Below are 24,961 nucleotides of genomic sequence, written 5' to 3' on the forward strand. Positions count from 1 at the left end.
CCAACCATCAGGAACATACAAGGTTACAATTTCTCTATATCTTTTCTTTGTTATTTTTTATAAACTTGTTTTTTGTGATGTTTATCTTAATAAGAATGTCCTACTTTCCTTTAATATATTCTTAAAACATAGTATCAGCTCAGTTCAGTTTCTCAGTTGCGTCTGACTCTGCGACCCCATGGACTGCACCACACCAGGCTTCCCTGTCCATCACCAGCTCTGGGAGCTAGCTCAAATGCATATCCAACCAGTTGATGATGATATCCAACCATCTTATCCTCTGTCATCCCCTTCTCCTCCTGCTGCCTTCAAATTTTCCCGACATCAAGGTCTTTTCCAATGAGTCAGTTCTTTGCATCAGGTGGCCAAAGTATTGGAGCTTCAGCATCAGTCCTTCCAATGAATATTTAGGGCTGATTTCCTTTAGGATTGACTGGCTGTATCTCCTTGCAGTCCAAGGGACTCTCCAGAGTCCTCTTCAACACCACAGCTCAAAAGCATCAATTCTTCAGTGCTCAGCTTTCTTTATGGTCCACCTTTCACATTCATACATAACTACTGGAAAAACCATAGCTTGGATTAGGTGGACCTTTGTAAGTAAAGTAATGAAGCACATCGTGGTTATCTGGGTTATTATTATTATTTTGCATAGTTCTTTTGTGTATTCTTGCCACCTCTTCTGAATATTTTCTGCTTCTGTTAGGTCCATACTGTTTCTCTCCTTCACTGTGCCCATCCTTGCTTGAAATATTCTTTGGTATCTCTAATTTTCTTGAAGAGATCTGGTCTTTCCCATTCTATTGTTTTCTTCTATTTCTTTGCATTGATCACTGAGGAAGACTTTCTTAACTCTCCTTGCTATTTTTTGGAATTCTGCACTCAGATGGGTATATCTTTCCTTTTCTCCTTTTCCTTTCACTTCTCTTCTTTTCTCACCGATTTGTAAGGCCTCTTCACACAACCATTTTGCCTTTTTGCATTTCTTCTTGGGATGTTTTTGATCACTCCCTCCTGTACAGTACTATGAACCTCCATCCATAGTTCTTCAGGCACTCTGTCTATCAGATCTAATCTCTTGAATCTATTTGTCACTTCCCCTGATTTGATTTAGGTCATACCTGAATGGTCTAGTGGTTTTCCCTACTTTCTTCAATTTAAGTCTGAATTTGGCAATAAGGAATTCATGATCTGAGTGACACTCAGCTCCCCATCTTGTTTTTGCTGACTGTATAGAGCCTCTCTATCTCAGCCCCAAAGATTATAATCAATCTGATTTCGGTATTGACCATCTGCTGATGTCCATGTGTAGGCTCGTCTCTTGTGTTTTTGGAAGAGGGTGTTTGCTACGACCAGTGTGTTCTCTTGGCAAAACTCTGTTAGCCTTTGCCCTACTTCATTTTGTACTCCATGGCCAAACCTGCCTGTTACTTCAGGTATCTCTTGACTTCTACTTCTGCATTCCAGTCCCCTATGATGAAAAGGACATCTTTTTTTCTTTTATTTTTCCCCTCTTTTCTTTTGATGTTAGTTCTAGAAGGTCTTGTAGGTCATCATAGAACCATTCAACTTCACTTCTACAGCATAGTGGTTGGGACATAGACTTGGATTACTATGATATTGAATGGCTTTCCTTGGAAACAGACAGATATCGTTTGGTCATTTTTTGAGATTGCACCCAAGTAACTGCATTTCAGACCCTTTTGTTGACTATGAGTGCTATTCCATTTCTTCTAAGTAATTGTTGCCCACAGTAGTAGATATAATGGTCATCTGAATTAAATTCACCCATTACATGCCATTTTAGTTCACTGATTTCTAAAATGTCAATGTTCGCTCTTGCCATCCTATTCGACCACTTTCAATTTGCCTTGATTCATGGACCTAACATCCAAGTTCCTATGAAACACTGTCCTTCATTTTATCAGACTCTAAATCCATCACCAGACACATCCATAACTAGGTGTTGTCTTCACTTTGTCTCTGTCTCGTCATTCTTTCTGGAGTTACTTCTTCATTCTTCTGCAGTGGCATATTGGGCACCTACAGACCTGGGGAGTTCATCTTTCATGGTCACATCTTTTTTCCTTTTCATACTGTTCATGGGGTTCTCAAAGCAGGAATACTGACGTGATTTGACATTCCCTTCTCCAGGGGACCACATTTTGTCAGGACTTTCCACCATGACACGACCGTCTTAGGTGGCCCTACATGGCATGGCTCATAGCTTCATTGAGTTAGGCAAGGCTGTGGTCCATGTGATCAGTTTGGTTAGTTTTCTATGATTGTGGTTTTAATTATGTCTGCCCTCTGATGGAGAAGGATAAGAGGCTTGTCAAACTTCCTGATGGGAGAGACTGAAAATATAGTATAAAACTGCACATATTTTTATAAGCTTTTACTTCTACACCATTTATGTATTTAAATATAACAAGTCTCATAAACAAAATACATTTGAATGTTGCTATTTATCTAATCTATCTTTTAACTGGATCAATTCTGTTTGGTAATTTAATAAGATTAAATGATTAGATGTATCTATCATCTTTCTACTAGTTTTTATTTCTCCTATCTTTTATTTGTCCCCTATTTTCCCTTTGATATCTTTTTTCAATTGAGCATATTTTATGGTTACATTTTCTTCATTTGGATAATTATCTTCAGCCTCATAAATAAAGGCTTTGCTGTTTACCTCCAAGTGATATATCCATTTCAATGCAATGTAAACACTGCTCAGGATGGTATGTCTACTTCTCCCCAGTCATACTTTATGTTATTCCCATCTGATTTATTTATTCACATACTGAAAACTCTGTAATACTTTGTTTTTGTTTTAGTCAATTAGATTTTCAAAATATTTAAATTATAAGGAAAATATTATTTATTTTCCAATTTGGATACCTTTCTTCATTCTCATTCCTTTGTGTAGCTATCTGCTTCCATCTGCTAAATCGTCAAATCTCCATTCCTTAAAAGACTGGAAACAGAACTGCCTTATGACTCAGAAATCCCACTGCTGGGCATACACACTGAGGAAACCAGAACTGAAAGAGACACGTGTACCCCAATGTTCACCACAGCACTGTTTACGATAGCTAGGACATGGAAGCAACCTAGATGTCCATTAGCAGGCGAATTGATAAGAAAGCTGTGGTACATATGCACAATGGAATATTACTTAGCTATTAAAAAGAACACATTTGAGTCAGTTCTAATGTGGTGGATGAAACAGAAATCTATTATACAGAGTGAAGTAAGTCAGAAGGAAAAGCACCAATACAGTATATTAATGCATATATAAGAATTTAGAAAGATGGTAACAACAACCCTATATGTGAGACAGCAAAAGAGACACAGATATAAAGAACAGATGTTTGGACTCTGTGGAAGAAGGTGAGGGTGGGATAATTTGAGAGAAAAGCATTGAGACATGTATATTACCATATGTGAAACAGATGACCAGTCCAAGTTCAATGCATGAAACAGTGCTCAAAGCCAGTGCACTGGGATGACCCAGAGGGATGGGATGGTGAGGGAGGTGGGAAGGGGGTTTGAGATGGGGGACACATGTACACCTGTGTCTGATTCATGTCAATGTAAGGCAAAACCCACCACAATATTGTAAAGGAATTAGCCTCCAATTATAATAAATAAATTAATTAAAAAAAAAAAAAGTCAAATCTCCATAGCAGTGAGTTTGGTGGATTCAATCAGCTGTGATATGGAACCCATGGATACAGTGGGCTGAGTATATGATGTGGTTTCATATGAGGGATTTCAACACCTATATACACATTTTGGCTGACGTGGCCCTTTATATGTGAAAAAAACTTTTATCTCTTTTGTGAAATATATTGTCTTTGTGTATTGAGTTTTAGGTTTGTTGTTGTTTTTTACTCCATATTATATTTGTTAGATACTACTCATTTTCTCATATCTTCTTCCTCTCTATGCAATGTGTTTCTACTCCATTACTCTTTTTTTTGGGCGGGGGGGGGGTGAGGTGGGAAATTTTTAATTTGATGACATTTTTGCCCATGATATTATTTGATTTTTCCCCATTTTTAGAAGTTATGATAAAATATACACAACATAAAATTTACAAATATAAAAAGAATATGATATGGTCCCATGGTTAAGACTCTACATTTCCACTGCATGAGACATAGGTTTGATTCCTAGTTGGGAAAAATAAATCTAGCAGGCCATGCAGTATCCCCTACCCACCAAAAAAAATAGCAAAAATAATATAAAATTTATCTTCCTAACCATTTTAAGTGTATAGTTTAGTGGTATTAAGTACATTCATAATGTTGTACAAGAGTCACCACCATTTACCTCTGAAACCGCCTTCATCTTGTAAAACTGAAAACCCATTAAACAATAACTCCCCACTTCCCCTTTCCCTCAGGTCCTGGAAACCATCATTCTATTTTCTATTTCTATAAATTTGACTACTCTTAACTACTTCTCACTTTATACACACACATATATATATACACATATGTGTATATATATACATACATATATATATATATAGAGAGAGAGAGAGAGACAGAGAGACAGAGAGAGAGAGAGCTTTAGCATTTCTATTATGTTCCTTTGTATAGTTGTATTTATATTTCTTGTGTTTGGGTTTTGTGGAGCTTCTTAAGTCAGCTTCTAGCTTTCAATAAGTTTGAAAATGGTTTCTTTAAATATCATGTCTATCCCTACCCCTATCCAAGACATCCCAATTTTCAATTTATCAGAGACTTTAAATTATCTCACAACTCATATAAGTTTTTCTCATTTTGTTTAAATTTGTTATCTCTCTTTGCTTTACTTTTGATAGTTTCTCATGATATGTCTTCAGGTTTACTGTTCCTCTCTTCTGCAAAGCAATCTGCCATTAATCTCACCCAGTATAATTTTCACCTCAGATATTGTTGTTTTTCTTTCTTTCTTTTTATAAAAGTGCTATTATGCATTTACTTTCAAATTTTCAACACAAGCAATGCATTTATACCAACTGCTTTAATTCTTTGTCTACACAATCACATTTGTGTCCATTTTGGATCAGTTTTGTGATTTATTTTGTCCCTCTTTCTTAATGTGCCACATATTTCTCCTCTTTGCCATGTTAAATTGGATGGCAAGGATTATAATTTTACCTTTTGTGATGTTGTCCAATGCATTTAAATATATATATATTCCTGAATTTTTCCCCAGAGCACAGTTAATTTAGTTGGAAACACTTTAATCCTTTTGGATCTACTTTTGAGATTTGTTCAGTTCAGCTCAGTTCAGTTCAGTCGCTCAGTCGTGTTCTGCGACCCCATGAATCGGAGCACGCCAGGCCTCCCTGTCCATCACCAACTCCCAGAATACACTCAAACTCAGGTCCATCGAGTCGGTGATGCCATCCAGCCATCTTATCCCCTGTCTTCCACTTCTTCTCCTGCCCCCAATCCCTCCCAGCATCAGGGTCTTTTCCAATGAGTCAAATCTTCGCATGAGATAGCCAAAGTACTGGAGTTTCAGCTTCAGCATCAGTCCTTCCAATGAACACCCAGGACTGATCTCCTTTAGGATGGACTGGTTGGATCTCCTTGCAGCCCAAGGGACTCTCAAGAGTCTTCTCCAACACCACAGTTCAAAAGCATCAATTTTTCTGTGCTCAGCTTTCTTCACAGTCCAACTCTCTCATCCATACATGACCACTGGAAAAACCATAGCCTTGACCAGATGGACCTTTGTTGGCAAAGTAATGTCTCTGCTTTTTAATATGCCATCTAGGTTGGTCATAACTTTCCTTCCAAGGAGTAAGCATCTTTTAATTTCATGGCTGCAGTCACCATCTGCAGTGATTTTGGAGCCCAACAAAATAAAGTTCGACGCTGCTTCCACTGTTTCCCCATCCATTTCCCATGAAGTGATGGGGCCAGATGCCATGATCTTAGTTTTCTGAATGTTGAGCTTTAAGCCACATTTTCACTCTCCTCTTTCACTTTCATCAAGAGGCTTTTTAGTTCTTTTTCACTTTCTGCCATAAGGGTGGTGTCATCTGCATATCTGAGGTTATTGATATTTCTCCTGGCAATCTTGATTCCAGCTTGTGCTTCCTCCAGTCCAGCATCTCTCATGATGTACTCTGCATGCAAGTGAAATAAGCAGGGTGACAATATACAGCCTTGATGTATTCCTTTTCCTATTTGGAACCAGTCTGTTGTTCCATGTCCAGTTCTAACTGTTGCTTCCTGACCTGCATATAGGTTTCTCAAGAGGTGGGTCAGGTGGTCTGGTATTCCCATCTCTTTCAGAGATGTGTTAAGTAGGCTCAATTCATCATTTAATTTAGGGCTAATTATTGCCCAGCACTGAGCCAAGCCTCTTTGGGATACCTACATGCCTGAAGAAACTTCAAACCTGTGGAGGTCTGAGAGTAAGTAGGTGGGGATGTTTATAATATAATATTCGTAATGCAAAAGGAGAGTTTTAAATGTCTGTCTCACAGAGCTGGGAGGTTAGGAGTTGCTTCCTCAATGACTACCCATGGAAACTCTCATTATGCTTTTCAAACTTTGAACTCAGGTTTGTCAGCAATTTGAGTGTTGGTCACTAAAGAGTTGTCTGACCCAGGATGCTATTTTATTAACTCACAGTGAATAACATAGCTGGCAAAAGAGCCAGAATGCTCAAGATCAGCCCATTCTTTCCTGGTAGCCAACACACAGCCTAAGTTAAATGACAGCTTACTAATTTTTAATGAGAAACAGCTGGCAAATTTGTATGACTATGAATTCTATCCTTGCATGGGGAGCCAAATGAGCTCCAGGTGACAATATACAAGTATCTTATACTATAGTAATGAGAGATAATTTGAATTTGAATATCAATATGTGGGTCACCCAGTTCTAACAATTTATTTAAAAGGATTTGTTTTCTTTTTTTTATTGAAGAAGTGAATACTTGAACCTTATAGTCAATGCTCTCTCTCCCTTATAGTCTCTGTCATATAAATATTTTTATTTTCTTTCATAATCTAAAGGTTACTAATCTCACATATTTCTGAAACATATATTCTTTCCTTAAATGGGTTCACAGATTTAGTTCTTAATATACTCAATTTATAATACTTCTGAGTCACTTCGTCTTTTAGGGTGTTTGTTTATTTTTTTTCACTAATCCACATTGTTTTAATTTGCAGGTTAACACAAAGGGAAACTGTCTTCTTTTACAAGTGCTTGGAAAAAATGTCTTGTTAATGTGGAGTCAGCAAGAATAAAAACTTACTTTGAGTTAGGCAAATGCCTAACTCGGTCATTTAAGTCATTTAAGTTGAATTACTATTCAAGATACCACTGATCATTTCTCAGTGACTAACATGATCACAGCATATATGTAGAAATGCAGTTCCACCTGCTGTCTCAAGGCATAGGAATATCAATCATAATGTTATCACCTGGAATGTAAGGGATACATCTATGCATGCTGGACACAGGCTCCGAACATAGGAGCAAGTCCCTGATCTTTTGGCTAAGAAACATTTTATCCAAGTTGCTTCCAAAGAAGAACCAGAATGGTTCTAGGGGAAAATGTGAGGAAAAGTTCATGAACCACTTGTTCAGTAAGGAAGGGAATTATTCAAACATTTTAGCTTCTTTAATGGCCTTGGTGATGGGTGTTTAGACATCAATCCAGTAGTAAATTGCAAGAAGAAGGAGCAGGAAGAGGAAGAGAAAGAGGTGGGAAAGGAGAAGTAAAAAGAGGAGGAAGAGGGGGGGAAAGAGGAGAAGGAAATGAATTAATCTAACTTGGAGATACAGACATTAAAGAAAAATACTTTATTCTACACTAGCGTTGGGATTCATATACAAAGTATAATGGGATCTTTTTCTTCCCACACGTCTTCACATAATGCTAATGCCTTTCATGATGTTATTGGTTTATCTACAATACAATATCATGAGTCATTCTTCAAGACTTAGGAAAAAAGCTTGAAATATGTTTTGCTTACTACATGTATGAAAACAGATTTAGTTCCTGGGTTTTAAGGAAAGTGAGTGCTACCATTTTACCATCCTGTAGAGTTGACCAATTTAGCCACACCTCTGCCTAGCTTTAATTAAAATTGTATTAGAAGATGAAGATTCTCTTTTGCAGATTCATCATAACAAAAAGCATTTTTAGAGCTTGTGACATTCAAAATCTACTTAAGTCTTATTCAGAAATAGTGAACATAATTTATACCAAGTTTGGTAATCTTGATGATCAAAGATTCCTGGTATACTATGCCTTGTTCATTACTAGATCTATGAAGTGGAATCAAAAGAAATTCCTGTTACACTACACAAAAATACAAGAGATGTGCCAAGTATAACTGATGTGAAGATGAGCCAGAGGACTGAACTCCTTTGTTTGCTTTTGAAGATGTTCCCTCCAAAGGAACTGACAACCACATAAACATAAACAGTATATCCCATAGAACCATTTGATGCCAGATATCCATCTACTCCATCAACTACATCATCTCATAATCTTAAGATTAAAAAAAAAAAGATAATTACTTCTTTCATAGTCATCAAAACAACCGAAGTAGTTGGGTTTTCTAAAAAAAACACCTAAAGTAATACTCCATACTCACAGTAGGTTGCTTGTGTCACCTACTATATTCATAGATATATATGAGCATAAATATATATATATGTATATATATATTTATATATACATCAACACACTCCAGTATTCTTGCCTGGAAAATCCCATGGACAGAGGAGCCTGGAGGGCTACAGTCCATAGCATTGCAAAGAGCTGGACATGACCGTGCCTATGATTCTATATACATATACACATATGTATATATTCATAAACATGCATATACAAAATTTCTGTCTTGTTAATTTTTGTGCCACAAGTAAATATTTATAATAGCTCATCTAGTCTTTGGAAAATAAATAGTCTAAAAAGAAATACATGATTTCCACCCAAATCTGGCTGTCATACAGAGATTCCTGTCTCCTTGAATGTCAACACTATCCATCTGCTCTTTGAAGCAAATCTCTGGGAATCCTTCTTGACATCCCTCTCCCTCAGCCATGTCCATCTAGATTTTATCCACTACAGTTTCTAAATTCTTTCTTTCATAGCAAATTGTGCCCTTTCAGCCCAAATCGCCCCTACCTCCAACCTGGAATACTGCCATATGTTTTGATTTCTTCATGTCATTTTTCCCTTTTAATCTACACAAAGACAGAGTGAACTTTAAGCAACACACATACCACCATCCTCATAGAATGTTTTGTGTTTTACCATTTGATTAAGTATAAAGGTCAAAACAATTCATAACAAGCTTCAAGTACTGTACACTTTATCCATGGGTAAAACTTCAATTAAACTTGATATGTGTGTTTCTCTTTCTTTTGTTCCCTAAACGAAACATGCACATCCTTCACCAGCTGTTTGCTCTGCCTATAATAAAGATCATTTATGTTTTTTCATCTTTTCTAATGACACCATTTTTATTCTTCAATAAACCTTTCATATCTTTATTCATGTCACTTCCTCAATGAAAGCACCCCTGAAACATCCCCAAGATTGACAACTGTTCTGTTTATGCTCTGATAGATCTTATCTCAATGTACATTCCATGTACTATAGTAAACTCAATATTTCCTCTTTTGCTTATACACTCTGACTTTTTTTTTTTTTCCCCACCAGATGGAACAATTAGCACAGGGCAGTCCTACTGTAGATGCCCAGTAACTAAGTTTGAAAGAATGAACAAATGGTGAGATGAATGACAGGCAAGGTGAAGTATACAGTGTCAGAAGGAGTATTTCTTCCTTTGTAACTAAGAAAGTCAAACCCATTTTTATTTCTGGCCTAAGATGTTCAAGATTATAATTTAGCTTCACATGGATCAAATCATAATCATGCATGGAGAACTGCTCAGGCCTTACGACTAATGCCCAGTGACATTAAAACAGGTTGCAAAATCTTAGAAAATCCATGGAGTATCCAAACCCTGAATTTCATATGCTTAGAGACTAGGTCAAATGATTAACCCTTTCAATATACACATCAGGTTTTGATTAAAACTGCAATACTGTTCCTGAGCCATCCAAGCTTAGGTAAAGCAATCCTATGGTATAGGAGTAACTTTATAACACACATCTTTATGTTAAACACTCGCAGAAAGTGACCATAGGTGTGAGCCTTAAATGAATATATGATTCATCATGAATGGAATTTCCAATACTAAGTTGCCATTTCTAAAGATCTAAGAAGTTTTATAACTTGCAATTAAATTAATCATATATATGGTACATATCTTACATTTCACTTGAACTTAAGTTACATGTAAGCACCACAAGGATAGAGGGTTCCCTGGTGGCTCAGATGGTAAAGAATCTGCCTGCAATGCAGGAGACTTGGATTCGCTTCCTAGGTCAGGAAGGTCCCCTGGAGAAGGGAATGGCAACCCACTCCAATATTCTTGCCTGGAATATTCCATGGATAGAGGAGCCTGGGCTACAGTGGGGTCGCAAAAAATAGGACACGTCTGGGTGACTGAACACACACACAAAGTAAAACTTCTGCAGTTTATTCTATCATGCTGTGTTTATAAGAATATGAAAAATGTCCTAACAAAATGCACTTGACACACACAAACTGTTATACTTTTCTCTACTCATCTAAAAAGTGCTTTAAGAAGATCATGACTATTTTAGCCCCAACAAATGCTTTACTATTGTTATTCAGAATATGTGACACCTAATATATTAGCTGCTTTAGATATTTATTTAATTTGATAAAAAATAAGAAATCTAACTTGAACCATGCTCATTTTATTCAGATATTTGCCTTTGATAAATTATATTCACAAAATAAGGACATCTTATTATTGTCCTTACTTTACTGTAACTGAAAAATGTCCTTGTTTTTCATTTTATTTTATTTGTTATTTTTTGATTTTTGCTTTTGCCTGTGCCATGTGGCTTGTGGGATTTTAGTTCCCTAACCAGGGATTGAACCCAGCCACAGCTGTGAAAACTTGGAGCTGTAACCACTGGATCACCAGGGAATTCCCAAATCTTCTTGTTTTTAATAGAGTAATCACAGTGCAAACATAAAGCTTTAGGAGCTAAAATCCCAAATTAAAACATTAAAAAACACAAATGTTTCAGTGCTGAGCTAGGAGTTTTCCTGCTTCAGGGGAACTTGGCATGTTATGCAGTCCTGGTGCCTTGATTCCCAAGTCAGCAAGTTTTCTAAACTTGATTTTGTAGCTGATCATTCTTAAATCGAATTAGACATTTTTTAAACCATGTCTAACAAGAATGCAGGAAAGAAAACTAGTCTGAACTCTGCTTCTAGTGCCAACAGTATTATATAATGAGGTAAACACTGGTAATTGTGTTTAGTTCAATAACACCTTTAATTACGCTTGATCTCTCCTTCAGAGTCTATGGATTTTCCTGATTCAAAATAAACAGCTGAAAGCCACGTGAAGGCAACCTCATGAATTTCTGTTTCCTAATTAAAGTACAGAAACATCACTTTTCCCATTGCAGCCCTAGACAAAACAAATTTGTAGTTATAGTTTCATAGTCAAAATCCCTTGTTTTTGTATGGAACTAATATTGTATCTTTAGCTTCTGTATATCCTGTGTATTTTCTTGTCTGGAATGCAATGGGTACTTAATTAATTTCTCTTGAATGAAGAAAAAGACACTAAAACATGTAGTGCAGAGATACAGCATTTGTTGATTTGGGATGATTTTGTCTATTCCTAGGCATAGACAATGAAGGGTTAGTGACATTTTTGTAACCAGTTACCTCTGTGTCTTTCCACTTTCTGTGCATGGTTTCCCCGTACCCTCCTCCATCCATGTTCATTCTAAAATGAGAAATGAGAGAAAACATTAATACACCCAAGTTTTCTAATCACCAGTCTTCTGGCAACAGTTCTTTTCCTTGGAGAGTTTCATCCACATTTGCTAAATACATACTGACAAAGTAAATCAATGAGAACATTAATAGGAATCATTCTTAGGCTTTTTTTTTGCTGTTGTTCATGCTTCCTGTGAAAAGAGTCATTTCACAGAGAAAGAGAACATCCATCATACATATGTTTGTTCTGGGATTAGTATTTCTGAATTTAAAAAGACAAAGGAAATGATGTAAGCCAAATAAGACATGATATCTCCACTTCTTTTTCTGCTTCAGGTTCTGGCCAAGAGAAATAGGCTAATCTATAAATAGATCATCAGTAACCAAAGTCAGTTATGGAATAAGGATCTATATAAACTAGGTGAAATAATTGTGTCAGCATTTTCTGTAGTATTGAGAAATGCAAAAACATTTGCTGTTGCTGCAAATAGGATTTTTGTTCCTGAATTTCTTCTATTTTCAATTCAGTTCAACCATTCAGCAGTATCTGAGTCTTTGTGACTCTTTGTTACCCAATGGACTGCAGCACGCCAGGCTCCCCGGTCCATCACCAACTCCCAGAGTTTGCTCAAACTTATGTCCATCGAGTCAGTGATGCCATCCAACCATTTCATCCTCTGTTGTCCCCTTCTCCTCCTGCCTTCATCTTTCCCAGCATCAGGGTCTTTTTCAATGAGTCTGTTCTTTGCATCAGGTGGCCAAAGTTTTACAGTTTCAGTCTCAGCATCAGTCCTTCCAATGAATATTCAGGGTTGATTTTCTTTAGGATTGACTGGTTTCATCTCCTTGTAGTCCAAGGGACTCTCCAGAGTCTTCTCCAACACCAGAGTTTGAAAGCATCAATTCTTCGATGCTCAGCTTTCTTTATAGTCCAGATCTTACATCCATACATGACTACTGGAAAAACCATAGTTTAGACTAGATGGATATTTTTTGGCAAAGTAATGTCTCTGCTTTTTAATATGTTGTCTAGGTTGGTCATAGCTCTGCTTCAAAGGAGCAAGTGTTTTTTTTTTGTTTGTTTGTTTGTTTTTTGTTTTTTTAATTTCATGGCTGTAGTCATCACCTACAATGATTTTGGAGACCCCCAAAATAAAGTCTGTCACTGTTTCCATTGTTTCCCTATCTATTTGCCACAAAGTGATGGGACTGGATGCCATGGTCTTTGTTTTTTGAAGGTTGAGTTCTAAGACAGCTTTTTCACTCTTGTTTTCCTTCATCAAGAGGCTCTTTAATTCCTCTTCGCTTTCTGCCATAAGGGTGATGTCATTTTCATATCTGAGTTTATTGATACTTCTCCCAGCAATCTTGATTCCAGTTTGTGCTTCATCCAGCCTGGCATTTTGCATGATGTACTCTGCATATAAGTTAAATGATCAGGGTGACAATATACAGCCTTGATGTACTCCTTTCCTGATTTGGAACCAGTCTGTTGTTCCATGTCCTGTTCTAACTGTTGCTTCTTGGCCTTATACAGATTTCTCAGGAGGCAAATATTCTATTTTTGACACTCCCAAACAGGTTGTCAGAAGTCTTTCCCAGACAGTGACATTTCCTGAATCTTCAGCGTGAATAGGAAGGAAATTAGTCAATAGGAAATTACCGTTCAGATATACAGCTGTATGACAAAAAACTGAACTAAACCAAACACCGACTCAGAGGCTGTCAGTAGAAACAAACTTGAGATCAATAATGCCAAGTTTTGTAAACTTAGAGAAACATCATCCCGTCAGCTGCTGGCTATCTCCTTTCTTAGCAAAGCTGCTAAGGAAAACAGTCTACTCTCAGATTTAGTAATTTTTCCTTTTATTTTCTCTATTTATTGAGATGCACTTTCTCAGAATCAACTTGGAAACCGTGTCATTCTTTTAGATAAATTAGAGCATATGCCATTTTTTATTTAAAATATTTAAACATCAATATTCAGTTTTGTGCACATGAGAGGAGGATTAAACAAATTATTTACTGTAGATTTATAGATGTAATTATATTATCCCAGTGGCTGTTAAAAGTTAAGAGGTTTTCTATTTGCCTTCCAGATCAACATTTTCAGGATTTATAACTGAATAGCAACAATAAAAATTGCAAATGAAAATATTGCTTTTATATTCTAATTTAAGGAATTCAAGAAATGTATCATTTTGATAGTGTCTGCTTTTGCACAAAATACACTTTATTTTAAAAACAAATGTCATTTTTATTCAACTGTGTAAGTGAGTTATATGCATTCTTCTTTTCCTCACTGGAATCCTACAAGATTTTGCAGTCTTCTATGTAATAAATATAGCACTTACCATGAACCTAACAATGCAATCTGTTAAGCAGCCTGAGGAGTGAAAAAACTGGGACATGGAAAGAATACACACCAGACATAAAAAGATTTCAACAGATATTATCTATCTCAGTTCAGTTGTGTCAAGCACAGATGATTTTGCTTTGATAAGTAAATCAGCTTCCACAAAGAAAAGTTTTCTTGTTTAAGTCCAATCCTGCCCTTTGTGTACCTGCCTCTCCTGATTTCTACCTTTCTGTATTAGTAAAATATAGGAAGGAAAAATAAAAGTGCAATGATTTGTTTTGAGATAAATCTGAAAGAGGAGTTTCTGTGCCAATTATAAATTTTTACAAAATTTATAATAAATTTTTACAAAAATGAAGAAGGATGGATGAGGGAAATTAAAATTTTGCAAAGCTATACATTACAGGTATTTTATAGGGGCAATGTGAAGGTGCACTTCACCCAGAAACATAAGTGGTGTCAAAGTATACTCTGCCCATAAGAGCTGAACCAGAAGCATGGAACATGGGAAGAATTATGTGCCCATACCTGGAAAGTGATTAACAGGTTTCTAGAGAATCCTTTAATCTGGCCCTCTTGTAGCCCAAATCTCTACTCTACGAAATTTCAGAAATGCATAAAATACAAAGTCTTAACCCTGAATCATAGTACCATCTGATAAATGTATTGCCTTTCCTTTTGGAAAATGGTGAGATAAGGAGTGTAATGTGGAAATGTTCAGACAGAAAGGCTAAAAAGATAGAGAATGGTGTCTCTGTGTGTGAGTGGCAGTGGGGGATTGGGGACAGGGAGAAACAGAGCAAGATAAATGACTAAAAAAGCAGAAGAAAAATTGAGGAAAATAGACAGAGACACCTTGAAATATTAGTGCACACAGAATTTAAAGTGCTAGAACTTATCACTGTAGTTCACATTTTGGGGGGGTAGAAAAGGAAAAAGAAAGTACAGAAGGAAGTATTCAAAAAGATAATAATGCAAATCAAACATTACAAAGACTATAGGAAGATTTTGTTCATTTTTCTACAAAAAAGAGAGAGGTGTATGGCAAACTAAGTACAAAACCATTTTCCTCCAAAAAATAAAATAAAATAAACTAAAACAATGATGGAAGAAACAATTGAGGCAACCTAAAAGTTTCTAAATATCTGTGTGCCTAAGAAAGCCAGTCTCTCAGCTAACCTCAGGCTGTTCATGAATCTGACTCCTGTCTTCAAAGCAAGTATACATTTCAAGTCAGTGCAATTATGTAGAAGTTAGAATAGCAATTTTCATTATATTCTCTTTGCCTTCCTGAAAATTATGTTAATAAGGGCAGATACAATATTAAAATCTAAGCTGGCATTCCTAAGAATAGAATACCTTTTAAGACTTTGATTTATCTTAAATGTTCCAGTGATTGTTTTTGTTTTAATAAAGCAATTAACCATGGGATGCAGTGGAAGCGCCAGGAAAATGTATCATGTGCATCCTATGATTTGAAAGGGTGGTTCAACATTATAGGTACCAATGAAAATTCCCATCCAATCTGAGACAAAAGATGTTATTTGTAATGTAATGACAAATTACCATTCGGTCGTTGAAGGGATATTGATTGCAAGCCAGCAGCTTAATCTGTTCCTCCCTAGCTATTTGGCAAACACCAAGTTAATTAATCTCTCTGGGTCTTGGTCACTTTGTCTTCCTTATAATAAGAGATATGTTTAATGCTCCTCTGGTGTGCACAGAGCATTAATTTCTCCATGGCAGCTGCTAAACACACAGCCATATGCCCTAACATTTCTTTCCAACCTTCTACACCCTACACAGACACCACAATCGACCAAGCTTCCACAGAGCAAGCAAGACTGTCTTCTCAGATTATGGGGTTTAAACTACAAGTGTATCTTAAGCAGGACTTATTTTTATGTTCATTTCACAGATGATCACACTGAATGGCCAGTTGTGGAACATGAGGAGAGACTTCATCCCAAGAAGGTGGGTTATGCAGACCTGCAAGCTAGTAAATAATAGTAATAATAACAATACTCTATCCGGCTGCGATGGACCACGCAGAAGCATGGCCGTGAGGAGCTACCCCTCGCCCAAGGTCAGGGGTTGCGACGGAGAGCGCCAGGCTGCGACAGCGCCGGAGCGGCAGCCAAGAGGAGCTACCCCACGTCTGAGGTCAGGGGCTGCGGCCGAGAGGAGCAACCCCACGTCCATGGAGCAGCGGCTGTGCGGGCGCAGGAGGGCCGAGAGGAGCTACTCCACGTTCAAGGTCAGGAGGGGCGGCCTTAAGACGATATCCCTCGTCAAAGGTAAGGAGCAGCGGCTGTGCTTTGCTGGAGCAGCCATGAAGAGATACCCCCACGTCTGAGGTAAGAGAAACCCAAGTAAGACGGTAGGTGTTGTAGGAGGGCATCAGAGGGCAGACACACTAAAACCATAATCACAGAAAACTAGCCAATCTGATCACAGGACCACAGCCTTGTCTAACTCAATGAAACCAAGCCATGCGGTGTGGGGCCACCCAAGATGGCCGGGTCATGGTGGAGAGGTCTGACGGAATGTGGTCCACTAGAGAAGGGAATGGCAAGCCACTTCAGTATTCTTGCCTTGAGAACCCCATGAACAGTATGAAAAGGCAAAATGATAGGATACTGAAAGAGGAAATCCCCAGGTCTGTAGGTGCCCAATATGCTACTGGAGATCAGTGGAAAAATAACTCCAGAAAGAATGAAGGGATGGAGCCAAAGCAAAAACATATCCAGTTGTGGATGTGACTGGTGATAGAAGCAAGGTCTGATGCTGTAAAGAGCAATATTGCGTGGGAACCTGGAATGTTAGGTCCATGAATCAAGGCAAACTGGAAGTGGTCAAACAGGAGATGGCAAGAGTGAATGTCGACATTCTAGGAACCAAGGAACTAAAATGGACTGGAATGGGTGACTTTAACTCAGATGACCATTATATAGACTACTGTGGACAGGAATCCATTAGAAGAAATGGAGTAGCCATTATGGTCAACAAAAGAGTCTGAAATGCAGTACTTGGATGCAATCTCAAAAACAAGAGAATGATCTCTGTTCGTTTCCAAGGCAAACCATTCAATATCACAGTAATCCAAGCCTATGCCCCAACCAGTAATGCTGAAGAAGCTGAAGATGAACAGTTCTATTAAGACCGACATGAACTTTTAGAACTAACACTCCAAAAAGATGTCCTTATCATTATAGGGGACTGGAATGCAAAAGTAGGAAGTCAAAAAACACCTGGAGTGACAGGCAAATATATCCTTGGAATATGGAATGAAGCAGGACAAAGGCTAATAGAGTTTTGCCAAGAGAACACACTGGTCATAGCAAACACCCTCTTCCAACAACACAAGAGAAGACTCTACACACGACATTACCAGATGGTCAACACCAAAATTAGATTGATTATATTCCTTGTAGCCACAGATGGAGAAGCTATATACAGTCAGCAAAAAAAAAGACTGGGAGCTGACTATGGCTCAGATCATGAACTCCTTATTGCCAAATTCAGACTTAAACTGAAGAAAGTAGGGAAAACCACTAGACCATGCAGGTATGATCTAAATCAAATCCCTTATGACTATACAGTGGAAGTGAGAAGTAGATGTAAGGGACTAGATCTGATAGACAGAGAGCCTGATGAACTATGGGCGGAGGTTCGTGACATTGTACAGGAGACAGGGATCAAGACCATCCCCATGGAAAAGAAATGAAAAAAGGCAAAATGGTTGTCTGAGGAGGCCTTACAAATAGCTGTGAAAAAAGAGAAGCGAAAAGCAAAGGAGAAAAGGAAAGATATTCCTATTTGAATTCAGAGTCCCAAAGAATAGCCAGGCGATATAAGAAAGCTTTCTTCAGTGATCAATGCAAAGAAATAGAGGAAAACAACAGAATGGGAAAGACTAAAGATCTCTTCAAGAAAATTAGAGATATCAAGGGAACATTTCAGGCAAAGATGGGTTCGATAAAGGACAGAAATGATATGGACCTAACAGAAGCAGAAGATATTAAGAAGAGGTGGCAAGAATACACAGAAGAACTGTACAAAAAAGAACTTCATGACCCAGATTATCACAACAGTGTGATCACTCTCCTAGAACCAGACATCCTGGAATGTGAAGTCAAGTGGGCCTTAGAAAACATCACTACGAACAAAGATAGTGGATATGATGAAATTCCAGTTGAGCTACTTCAAATCCTGAAAGATGATGCTATGAAAGTGATGCACTCAATATGCCAGCAAAATTGGAAATGTCAGCAGTGGCCACAGGACTGGAAAAGGTCAGTTTTCATTCCAATCCCTAAGAAAAGCAATCCCAAAGAATGCTCAAACTACTGCACAATTGTGCTCATCTCACACACTAGTAAAGTAATGCTCAAAATTCTCCAAGCCAAGCTTCAGCAATTGGTGAACCAAGAACTTCCAGATGTTCAAGCTGGTTTTAGAAAAGGCAGAGCAACCAGAGATCAAATTGCCAATATCTGCTGGATCATCAAAAAAGCAAGAGAGTTCCAGAAAAACATCTATTTCTGCTTTATTGACTATGCCAAAGCCTTCGACTATGTAGATCACAATAATCTGTGGGAAATTCTGAAGGAGATGGGAATACCAGACCACCTGACCTGCCTCTTGAGAAACCTGTATGCAGGTTAGGAAGCAACAGTTAGAACTGGACATGGAGCAACAGACTGGTTCCAAATAGGAAAAGGAGTACATCAAGGCTGTATATTGTCACCCTGCTTATTTAACTTATATGCAGAGTACATCATGAGAAACGCTGGGCTGGAAGAAGCACAAGCTGGAATCAAGAATGCCAGGAGAAATATCAATAACCTCAGATATGCAGATGACACCACCCTTATGGCAGAGAGTGAAGAGGAACTAAAAAGGCTCTTGATGAAAGTGAAAGAGGAGAGTGAAAATGTTGGCTTAAAGCTTAACATTCAGAAAACTAAGGTCATGGCATCTGGTCCCATATCTCATGGAAAATAGATGGGGAGACAGTGGAAACAGTGTCAGACTTTATTTTTTGGGTTCCAAAATCACTGTGGATGGTGACTGCAGCCATGAAATTAAAAGATGCTTACTTCTTGGAAGGAAAGTTAGACCAACATAGACAGCATATTAAAAAGCAGAGACATTACTTTGCCAACAAAGGTCCAGTCTGGTCAAGGCTATGGTTTTTCCAGTTTTCATGTATGGATGTGACAGTTGGACTGTGAAGAAAGCTGAGCAATGAAAAATTGATGCTTTTGAACTGTGGTGTTGGAGAAGACTCTTGAGAGTCCCTTGGACTGCAGGGAGATTCAACCAGTCTATCCTAAAGGAGATCAGTCCTGGATGTTCATTGGATGGACTGATGCTGAAGCTGAAACCTCAATACTTTGGCCACCTCATGGGAAGATTTGACTCATTGGAAAAGACCCTGATGCTGGGAGGGATTGGGGGCAGGAGGAGAAGGGGATGACAGAGGATGAGATGACTGGATGGCATCACCGACTCGGTGGACATGAGTTTGAGTATATTCTGGGAGTTCGTGATGGCAGGGAGGCCTGGTGTGCTGCAATTCACGGGGTCACAAAGAGTCAGATACGACTGAGCAACTGAATTGAAGTGAACTGAATTTTTTCATGACCGTCATTCTGACCAGTGTGAGGTCATCATTGTAGTTTTGATCTGCATTTTGCAGTTTTGTAACAATTAGTGATATTGAGCAGCAATCCCACTTCTGGGCATGTATTGGAGAAAATCATAATTCATAAAGATGTATGCACTCCATTTTTCACTTCAGTACTATTTTTTAATAATCAGGACATGGAAGCAACTTAAATGTCCATTGGTAGAGGAGTGGATAAAGACGATATGTGATATATATATATATATATATATTATAACTAACTAACATTATAACATTACTAACCCATGAAAAAAGAATGAAATGTTTTGCCTTTGCAGTCATATGTATACATACATGTATACATATATGTGTATGTGTGTGTGTATATATATATATATAAGTATATATATATATATATATTTATATACATCACATCTTTATTAGCTCCTCTGTCAATGGACGGGCTTCCCTTGTGGCTCAGCTGGTGAAGAATCTGCTGCAAGGTGGGAGACCTGGGTTCAGTCCATGGGTTGGGAAGATCCCCTAGAGAAGGGAAAGGCTATCCACTGCAGTATTTTGACCTGGAGAATTCCACAGAATGTATAGTCCATGGGGTTGCTAGAAGTCAGACACGACTGAGCGACTTCACTTCTGCCAATGGACATTTAGATCGCTTCCATGCCTTGGCTATTGTAAACAGTGCTGCAATGAACATCGGGGTGCATATATCTCTTTGATCATGTTTTTCTCTAGATGGAGTCTTGCTTAGGCATTAAAATAATTAAATAATGTCATTTTCAGCAACATGGGTGTACCTAGAGATTGTCATACTGAGTGAAGTAAGTCAGGTGGAGAAGGAAAAACATTGTATGACATCCCTTATATGTGGAATCTTCACAGACTTAGAGAACAAACATGGTTGCTGTTACTGGGGAACAATGTGGGGAAGGAATAGTTAGGGAATTTGGGATGGACATGTACACATTGCTATATTTAAACTGCATAACCAACAAGGACCTACTGAATAGCACAGGGAACTCTGCTCACTGTTACTTGGCAGCCTGGATGGGAGGGTACTTTGGGAGAATGGATACGTGTATATGTATGACTCAGTCCCTTCTCTATTCACTAGAAATTATCACACCATTGTTAACTGGCTATACTGCAATACAAAATAGAAAAAAAATAAGTTTAAAAAATAGAATATAAGGAGAGAAAAAATAATAGCTAAAATGTAAAAAAGAAAAAAAAAGTTTGTTAAACTCAGAGAAGGAAGACAAATGCAGGTTTTTCCATAGTGCTGTTACCAGACCAAACTTAGTCTCCTTGCCTATGCACAGCAAAGCCAATCTATTGACACTGGGTGTTGTGAAGGAAGTGTTTATTCCAGTGTTTATTACAGGTGCCAAGCAAGGAGTTCAGGGAAGCTGATGTTCAAAACACTCAAAAGTCCCCATTGGCTTTCAGCAAATCTTAAAAAAAAAAAAAAAAAAAAAATACAAGGTGAGAGAGGGAGTCAAAAAGCCATGTAATCAGCTTGGCCACAATTCTCTGATTGGTTAATGGTGAGGTAACAGAGTTACATCACATGGTCAATTCTCAGGCTCCAGTAGGTTGGGGTGCTATGTGTGCATGGTAATCAAGTGCTTAATTTCTTCCATTTGGTGGTAGTTTTAGCATCTATAAAGCAACTTAGGAAATATGCATCAAATACTCTTATCTAGGTACTTCAAAGAGGAGCTAAAGAAGAAGATAAACGGAGGTGTCAGTCCTGGGAAAGCACCATAACACCCCTTTGGTTGAAGTACCAAACAACCTGGTCCTCAACTCAGTCCTACACCAAGTTGCCTCTCATTTGCTGTCCAGGAGGCCCGCTTTCTGAACAGGTCTCAAATTGTCTTATCCTATCAATTAGTGGTTTAAAAAGTTAAATTTGAGGTGAAACTCAGGGATGTTAAGTTATAGAACAAAAAATTGCCATATGTAGTAGATCCTAAGGTCAAGAAAAAGCTGTGGGGAAAAAAAAAAAAGCTTTGCTACTATAGGTGTATTTACAGGTGTTCTGTGACCTCAACTCAGCATGAAAGTAGAGCAGTAAAGGATTGTTTTTTGTTTTTCTTTGCTATTAAAAGTCATAAAGGATAGACTATTTTTGTTTGTTTTTGAAACAGATTTTTCTATTATTCCAGAGCTTTTGCAGTTTTGAGGAGTGGGGATGAAAATTGGAGAATATTGAAGCAATAATTTATCAAATGATTTTTTCATAGTAAAAGTAGATATCTGGTATAAAATATTTCAAGTATATGATATTTAAGATGTTAATGAGGTATCATTCCATTGTTATTATTTTAACAGTAGAAACTACAGGCTGAGTTTTATCTAATACTTGCTTTTAAAATTAAATATCTGTAAATAAAATGATAATGAAGAAATACAAAATGATTGCAAAACAGTAGGCAATTTATAAAGCAAAACTTGAAAACCTCTTTTGTATATTTTAAGGGAGAATCATTTCAAATAAGAACTCTGGAAGTTAAGCCCTTATTACTTGAATTTCTTTTTTTTTTTTGGGGGGTGGGGTGGCAGGTTGAACTAATTTTAGAGTGATCCAGTAGGAAAAAAATAAAATAACAACTAACAAGGAAACAAACACAAATTTTTAAAGCCCACTGATTGCAAAGTTAGAAATTATGTATTTTCATCATGACTCTAATTCACAAGTACCACATGAGGGAACCGTGCTCGCCAGGGCTGAACCCTGAGGAGTTTTCAAGTCTTCCTGATTTGACTGTACATGGGGGGGGGGGGGGGTGACATTCCTTGTACTCTTTGCCTCATTCCAATTTCTCTGCTCACTTTCCTCTTTATTTCCCTTTGATTCACTGCCACAGATAGAATCTATTGAAAGAAACAACCCAGTTATCCATTCCCCACATTCATTAATGCTGCAATTAATTCTCCAAGGCTACTGCTATGTAAAATCAGCAATAGTTGCAGTAAGGTGACCTGAAATGAGTCAATACTTTTTTTTTTTTTTTTCTTTATTAAATGATGGTTCCAAACACAAATGATTTTATTTCCTATCTTCCTAGTGTTTCTTTTCTACCTCCTCTTCATCATGTTTTTTTAACTACAAATCAAGAAACACACATGCCTAGTTTGATTTGTCTGCTCATTTTATTAATGCCACCAAGAATTTTCAAACCCTCTTCTGTATAGTGGAATGAACAAATGTTTAAACTTAACTATTTCATAGCTACAAAATAATACACAGACAAAAGAAAAATGAAAAGAATGAGCAAAGAAATAAACAGTCTTGAACAAAACAGAAGTATTCACTGGGAACACATAATCTGCAGCTACTAAACAAATACTTTAAAGACATTTCTTGTATACAATCTCATTGATATAGGCAAGAACCTCAGTATACAAATGTGTAATTTATGATCATGAAATTAACTCAGGGAATTAGTAAATAATTAAACAATGTTTTAATATACTCAATCTTAAAAGTACATTTATAATGGCTATCTGATACCTTTCCCTTGTAAATTAAGTTTATATAAAGTGACCTCAAGCTCATGCATTTTCTCCATGTATAGATATTGAGAAGACTGGTAGCCTATGTTTCTAGGACTCTCTTTAATGATACAGGGAACACTAAACTAGAACAATCGCTTAAGAAATTGGTAAGAAGACATATCTGTTTCTACTCTGAAGTAACTATAGAATAAGCTTCCTCTGTGAGATTTTCTTCAAGCATCACCAGGTAGAATGCATCTTTACTTTTAAAATAAGAGCGGTTTAACTAGATGATGGTATATTTCACTATTTTTTATGAGATACTGAAACAACAAGAGTCAATGATTGCTGTGGCTTCCTCTGTAGCTCAGCTGGTAAAGAATCTACCTGCAATGCAGGAGACCCTGGTTTGAAACCTGGGTCGGGAAGATCCCCTGGACAAGGGATAGGCTACCTACTCCAGTATTCTTGGGCTTCCCTCATGGGTCAGCTGGTAAAGAATCCGCCTGCACTGCACCACACCTGGGTTCAATCCTTGGGTTGGGAAGCTCCCCTGGAGAAGGGAATGGCTACCCACTCCAGTACTCTGGCCTGGAAAATTCAATGGACTGTGTAGTCCATGGGATCACAGAGTCGCACACAACTGAGCGACTTGGACTTCACTTCACTTTTATGATTTCCGTAACAACATGTAAGACTAGGGAAAATGGAGGAGGTCTTGGAAGGAAGACTTCAGTGCTCGATGGAGTATGTAAGATGCTACTCTCTCTGGGCAGAAGTGCATATTCAACTTTAGTAGATGGTGCAAAACAGTTTTTCAAAGTAGTTGCATCTGTTTAAACTCCCAATGACAGTGACGGTTTCTCATTTCCCTCTACCTTCAAACTTGGTAGGTAACCAAGTTTGGCCTTCTGGATGGATGTATAGTGGTATAGCTGCTGATTTTAATTTGCAGTTCCATGAGTGACCAGTGCAGTTGACCATGTTTACATATGTTTCTCAGATGCATGGATATCTTTCCTTCCTTTAGATTTTCTGATTTTTCATTATTCTTGTGAAAGTGTTATCATACATTCTGAATATGAGTTCTTTGACAACTATATGCATTTCAAATGTCTTGTTTAATTCTTGTGTCTTGAAATTTTCACATTTAACTCTATGATCCACCTAAAATTGATTCTATGTTTGGTATGAAGTAGGAGACAATAATCACATATAATTTCCCCATAGATATATAATAGGTATAGCACATTTACTGAAAAGACTATCTAACTTTTCTCATTGCATTGCAGTGTGTAAAAAATAAAATCAAAATCATCTAAAGAAATATAAAAATAAGACAAATCTTTAAGTAAAGAATACAGAAAATGGACCTGATGTAATTAACAGGAACTTAAATAAAATAGATTCAGGTAGTCATGATAGACTTTGGGTTTAGTCACACTCTCTATGTTCTTAGGAAAAACTGAAACAGACAACTATGAGGACATCTGATTCTGCTAAGGATTCTGTTACTGAACTCAGATCTGGCTGCTTGCTGCTCAAAAGCCAAGAGTTGAGAGGCAAGTGTTTTGTAG

At 37.5% G+C, this 24,961-nt stretch overlaps 1 long non-coding RNA gene across 1 annotated transcript; it reads right to left on the reverse strand.

The window, feature by feature from the left end:
• Positions 1–461: 461 nt before the first annotated feature.
• Positions 462–5,782, reverse strand: LOC122674232. The gene is made up of 3 exons (XR_006334935.1): positions 5,671–5,782; positions 1,974–1,978; positions 462–523 (listed from the first exon to the last, which is right to left on the reverse strand). It is a non-coding gene; the product is annotated as an uncharacterized LOC122674232 (long non-coding RNA).
• Positions 5,783–24,961: the final 19,179 nt, after the last annotated feature.

Source organism: Cervus elaphus, chromosome 18 (genome assembly GCF_910594005.1).
Source record: "Cervus elaphus chromosome 18, mCerEla1.1, whole genome shotgun sequence".
In the NCBI taxonomy this organism is placed as follows: Eukaryota; Metazoa; Chordata; class Mammalia; order Artiodactyla; family Cervidae; genus Cervus; species Cervus elaphus.